Source organism: Epinephelus moara, chromosome 9, assembly GCF_006386435.1.
Source record: "Epinephelus moara isolate mb chromosome 9, YSFRI_EMoa_1.0, whole genome shotgun sequence".
Taxonomy (NCBI): domain Eukaryota; kingdom Metazoa; phylum Chordata; class Actinopteri; order Perciformes; family Serranidae; genus Epinephelus; species Epinephelus moara.
In genome coordinates this window covers 255,529-261,761 of record NC_065514.1, presented here as the reverse complement: position 1 = coordinate 261,761, position 6,233 = coordinate 255,529, and the positions used below count along the sequence as shown (strand labels likewise).

Sequence of the window (6,233 nt, the reverse complement as noted above, 5' to 3'; positions counted from 1 at the left end):
CACACACACACACACACACACACACACACACACACAGTCAATATAGTCAGTAACATGGCTGGGCACTGAGGAACCAGGTGAGGAAAGAACCACCTATGGGGAGCCATCCACACTGAGAGCTGTCGCAGCCTATGGCCACAGGGAACGCCGCCACAGAGACCACCCCGACCCAGATAGACTAGGGTGGACTCCACACATGGTGCAGAGCCTCCCAGTCCTCCAGGACGACGTCTCCGCGGGCAGACCGGGCAGACCTCTCAGTGTGGAGGCCCCCCATGAGGAAACACTGGAGCTAAAAACGGAAAGACTAAAAGGCAATATGATAAGATAAAACAAGTATGAGATAAAATAATAATAAATAAATAAACTTAATAATAATGAAATGCATAAAGATTAAAAATAAATCATTTAAAAGCATTAGAAATTAAAATAACATATAAGAATTAAAAGAGTAAAAGAAATCAGTTAAAAGCTAAATTAAAAAGGTGAGTCTTGAGCCTCCTTTTAAAAACATCAACAGTCTCTGCAGTCCTGATGCTCTCTGGCAGGCTGTTCCATAAGTGAGGGTCATGATGGCTGAATGCAGCCTCCCCGTGAGTTTTTGTTCTGACTTTTGGGACGATTAAAAGGCAGCTGCCAGAGGACCTCAGGATCCACGAGGGTTGATATGATTAAAGCAGGTCAGATAAACAAGATGGCCCAAGACCGTTAAGACATTTAAAAACTAATAAAAGAACCTTAAAATCGATCCTGAAAACTGGTGTAATGTGCGCCCGCCCTCTGGTCCTCGTCAGCACACTCTAACTAAATCTCTGTGGTTTGGAGTTTAGTTTCTCTCCTGCATCCTGTTTGTACTTCACATATCAGCTTTATTTTACTGTTTCATGTTCGCTATCAGCCATATCAGAAGTTGTGTGAAGTTGCTGCTGGAAAACTCAACATTTCCTTATTTTGCTGCTTCACAATAAAAGTTTGTACATGACAAAATACCAGGAGACTTTTATTGTGAAGGACATACAGGAAATGAAATGTGTTTATCACAGAATTAGCTGAGCTTGGTCAGCGATTTTCTTCAATTAAGCAAGGAGGAAAGAAGAAGTAGAAACAGCCACAGTGAGATGTTGATGAAGAGCTGCAGGCAACAGGCTCTTACTGCACCTCTGCAAACAGCTCACCTCCAACAGGTGAACTTCTTCTACCTGCCCTGCTGTGGAAAAACACATGCAGCACAAATAACAGGGGACTTTAGCCCGCTGCTTTTAAACGTCATCACTCAAGACGAGTGGTCTTACAGAAGTTACCAGACTCTGTTGTGGCAAACTAAGTGTGAATTACATGTTGCTTTGTTTGTGAAGGTACGGAGCCTGTTTGTCTGATCTATAGGAGCTTATCTCACTTTATCTTACAGTCATGTCTGTGTCAAGTCAGTCACAGACAAACAGTCTATAAATACTGACACTCTGCTGCAGCCAGCTTCGTCCTAATATGGAGGTCGGGTCTTAGAAGTGCTCTAGTGTGTGTGTAGTGTACATCACAGCCTCAGGAGGGTGCTGATGTCACTACACACATTTAGTCTTGTTGATTTTTCTTGTGTCCTGTTGTCTAGTTGCTCTGTCATCATTAAAGTCTGTCAGAAATAAAGTTGAAGCCTGTCAGTAAAAAGTTTGGCTCTGTCGTTACGATAGTCCCAAAACCTTGAAACATTTTTTAAGTAGTGCAGGTGGAAACAATGGTCTTTGTGCGCTCACGGCTCCAATACTTTTATTTTGGAGGGATGACTGCACAGTTGCATAAAACTCTCGACTGTGCGTCCTGCCGAAGTGCCGCTGAGCAGCAACATGCTGTAGCAACAGGGTCATTAAAATGTACTCTGCTGTTGGTCTCACAGAGCCAGAGATAAACAGGCAGAATGACTCTATTCTCCCACAATCCCCTGGGCTCTGGGCGGTTATGAGATACCACTGAGGGGAGAGGAGGGGTAGAGGGAGGGCAATGCTTGTCTCTGATTGGTCCAAAGACAGGAAGTGGGCCATCAGAGCCCCATGAGGCTGGGTGTTAGTATGGCGAGGACAGACAGACTGATGTATAAACACAGTCTCTTCTTCCCTTTGCTTTCATTTTCCTCTCTTTTATCCTTTTTTTCATTTCCTCTCGTCACTTTTCCTTCTGTCCTTGGCCACTTTGCCTCCTTTCCTCTCCTCCTTGTTCCGTCTCCTCACTTCTCCTTCTTCTCCTCCTCACTTTTCTTTCCTCCTCACATGTTTCTTTAGTTGAATCACCACATTTTTCTAAAACGACATCACCATGTAATTGCACAAAACACACACACACAATACAAGCAAACTCCCTTACACACACACACACACACACACACACACAGAGTTTAAACACAAACAGTGTTGCGCAGCGTTATTGCGTATATTAACAGACCTGTCAATCAGTTCAGGAGTCATAGCAACGTCCAGTCTGGTGTTTTGTGTTTTTGTGATGGGGCACTTCACTGTGGTTTACAGTTAAAGGAGAGGCTTGGTATTAATATTTTTTAACCTGGACCCTGTTATTCCATGTTTTTGAGTCTAAGTGACTAATGGGAACAACAGTTTTGGAAAATTGGTCTAATATTGACAGAGTACTGCAGACGGCAGTTGCGACACAGGCTGCAATGTAACCACTCGGGACTTGCTGCTGCTCTCTCTACCTCAGGCTTTCCTTGTCTGCACGTGGAAGGGCAGAAAGTTGTGCTCTCTCTGCCTTAAGGCTGCCCATGTAGGTGCATGGAAGGGCAGAGAGTTGTGCACTCTCTGCCTTAAGGCTTTCCACGTAGGTGCGTAGAAGAGGCTTTTTGCGTACGCATGAGGAAAGGCAGAGAGGCCCAGACCAGAGCCAAACTGCCAAATATAATACTGCAAATGGAAATAAAGTTTTCCTGGACTAAAGGGCTCCTGACTGAAATATATATTGTTATCATATATTCGGATATTCGAATATTTGCTTCTATGGGTAGGTATTCGTTATGAAAATTTGGTATTCGATATTCGTTTTTTTATTTACTTTTTTTATTTATTTATTTTTTTACATATTTTCTTGGTGCTAAATGTAGTCTTTTTGTTGTTGGTAAATGTAGGTTACCAATAAAAATCAAAACTTTTAAATTGCATTGTTAAAAATGTGAAAATATAGTATAGCCTACCAACTGAGCTTGTGCGCACGGCACGCTTGAGCGCATCCGTCTGAGGCTGTGGATCAATGCCAAGTTTTACCACTTTATCACTATTCCCTCTAACTTGTAGCTGTTTTTTCGTTATCTTTTGAATTTAATATGAATTATGGAACCGTTTTTGTCAACGTTTGTTTCCCCCGTTTTGTACAATAAATTATTGTTTAAAGTTTCAACAAGTTTCTTTTGGAGTGCGTGACACAAGTGTGTTTTGAAAACGACCGCGGACTGTCACCTGCTCAACGCATCAGTACCTTCGGATGCCATGACAGTAATAGCCAATAATGTCAAAATATCATTTACAGACCGATTTAACAGACGATCACTGCTGCCCGACCCGCAGGTCCATTTGCGGGTCCCGCGGGTTACGGGTCGACCCGCGCATCACTACTCAGCTCAGTCTATAAGGCTGTACACAACAGTAAGGCTATAGACATTATATTCTATTCAGGCCGGCAGAACCAGCAGCGCATCGGCTCTACAGTGCACGGCACTGCTGATTAACCATTTTATTGCAGCACAGAGTGTCTGCCAGCAACCAATTACTTGCAGAGGCTTCCTACAACTTGTTTCAACGGTTCCGATTTAATCAGAAGACAAATTAAACAGGATGACTAGCCAATGTGAAAATCAAAAGAAAGCATAGAATAATGTACTGAAGGAGACTGTTGTGCCATCACATCTTTTTGTGGTTTGAGAGCAAAGATCCGGTCGCCGCTGTGCAAAACTCTGCAATACAATTAGGTCCGAAAAAGACTACACATGAACGCAGAGGACATGTTGGGTATTCATTTACGAAGATTTTGGGGAGATGTAACACTTTCGAAACTGCTACCAGTATGAATCCAGTCCTGCCTGCCCCACACTTCCCCCTTCCCAGTGGCCTCGTCTTGCCTCTGAATCTCCTCTATAACAAGATTCCTCCTGCCACCTGCTGTTGCTGCACTCTGTGTAGGCTGTGCTATGCTTAATCCAAACCCCACACGCCCATGCTGTTATCGCTGAACCGCCTCCCTCGGGTTCCACTTCCTCCCTGCTGAGACTGTTGGCTCTGTACTCCAAACTGCTGCATCCCCAGACCCTGACAGCTTCATCTCCAGCCTTGCTTTTGCACATCTAATCTCCTCTGTTAAACTGGTTATAAGGAGCTCCAAAATCTCCATACAGGATGGGGCTCCAAGCCACTTTAAAAGCTCATCACTCTCTTCGGCTTCTTGACAGTCAGTGTTTAAACTGAACTGTGTTTGAATCGTCCGTATAGCACCAATACTATGTATCCATTGCCCTCATATAAAGTACTTTTGAACGCACACTTTTACAGTTGGTTTTACTGTTTGAAACTGTCTAATTTTATATGGTTGAGTTACAGTTTCATACACGTTTTACTGTCTATAAATGAGGGCCGTGTTCTGTGGTGAGGTTCAAATGGTTCTGGATGTACAGAGTAGAAGCTGCTCTGACACACAGAAAAACTCAGAGGATGCTTCCTACCTCAGAGTTCTTCTTAAGGTGCTTTCACACCTGCCTTGTTCTGTTTGGTTCAGTTGAACTCAAGTTCGTTTGCCCCCTCAGTGCGGTTCGTTTGGGCAGGTGTGAACACAGCAATCACACTCAGGTGTGCACCAAAACAACTGGACCGAGACCTTCTTGAAGAGGTGGTCTCAGTCCGGTTCCAAAGGAACTCTGGTGCGGTTGGTTTGTGGTGAGAAGGTGTTCCGACCTGGATGTGAAGCAACTGCAGTCACATGACACATTGTTTGGGTTAAACATGAGCATGTTACAGTCCTGGAGGATTATTAATGTGCACCTCCTCCTGTACTGCCTTAATATGCACATTCAGCACATCCAATGCATCAAAACATTGTTTTCTAGTTGGAGCCGCGCCTCGTTTTCAAACTGTATGGTTTGACTAAAATGAACAATGACAGCAATATAGTCCACGATGAGCAGCGCTAAAATCAACCTGCGTAGTTGTCCCTCCATTGTGACATTAGAAAGTGTCACATTTATCTTGCAAGTGTACTCTTCTTCAACGTTTGCTTTACTTCCTGGATTTTTCCCACATGGAAATTCTGACCAATCAAGAGCAGCTTTCTCACACAAGGCATTTGATCTGGTCCTCTTGTAAATGCTGCCGTGAGAACACAAACCAACTCCAGGCAATTATACAACTTTGGAACAACATGAGTCCCTGATTCAGACCAAAGGAGACCACTCTAGGTCTGAAAGCAGAGTTAGACATGAAAGAAGCCGAATCAGAAGTGTGGCTTGGAACACTTAATCTTTATTTCAAGTTAAGGTTGGTATTTAAAGATAAGTCGAAGTGTGAAAGTAATTTGAGTGAATTTGAGAGTTGGAGGGAGACGGTGTGGTTTTACACCAGGCTAGCTTACTTGTTGTTAAGATTAATGATTGGCCTAAATTAGACTGGCTGTATTGAGATGTTTTGATACTGGTTTAATCTCAAAACACGATCATTAACTGGATGTCCATAAAGGCAGGTCAGGGAGACATGGATGCTGCTCTGCAGAATGCTGGATATGCATGTGTTAACTTGGTTGTGATAACACGGGACGTTAATGAGGGAGGGGCAGTCTTGCAGAATTAAAACTTAAATGCAGTTCACAGGTGTTACAACATGCACTTAATTGAGAATTGATGTCATGGGTGGTGCTTGAGCACCACCTTGGTCCGTTTGTGCACTTGCCTGGTATGGCTTACCTTACCTGACTTTGCATATAATTAAATACAATTTTGAAACTAACCTACACACATAAAAGCTGTAAATATAGTTTTCCAAACATATTTAGACACACTCACAGTTAAAGTGTGTCCTCAGTATCCACTTTTGCCGACCTCTCTCTGTCCAATTTTGGTTTCCGAGAAGATCAAAGAGATTATTATTCTGGGCTGGAGGAACAGTTTCCCACGGCAACAGATAAGGTCTCTGTTCAGAGAGACACACCCTGCACACACACACACACACACACACACACACACACACACCACACACACA

At 43.4% G+C, this 6,233-nt stretch overlaps 2 protein-coding genes across 4 annotated transcripts in view; both read left to right on the top strand.

Annotated features, from left to right (window-relative positions):
- The window catches only part of LOC126395751 (uncharacterized), a 58,745-nt gene extending 53,386 nt beyond the window's left edge, over window positions 1-5,359 (top strand). The window contains exon 8 of the transcript XR_007570486.1: window positions 4,808-5,359. The gene's annotated coding sequence lies outside the window, so the exon portion shown is untranslated. The remainder of the gene's footprint in view (window positions 1-4,807) is intronic.
- Window positions 1-6,233, top strand: part of shroom3 (shroom family member 3) — an 85,935-nt gene that overhangs the window by 36,329 nt on the left and 43,373 nt on the right. The window lies entirely within an intron of this gene.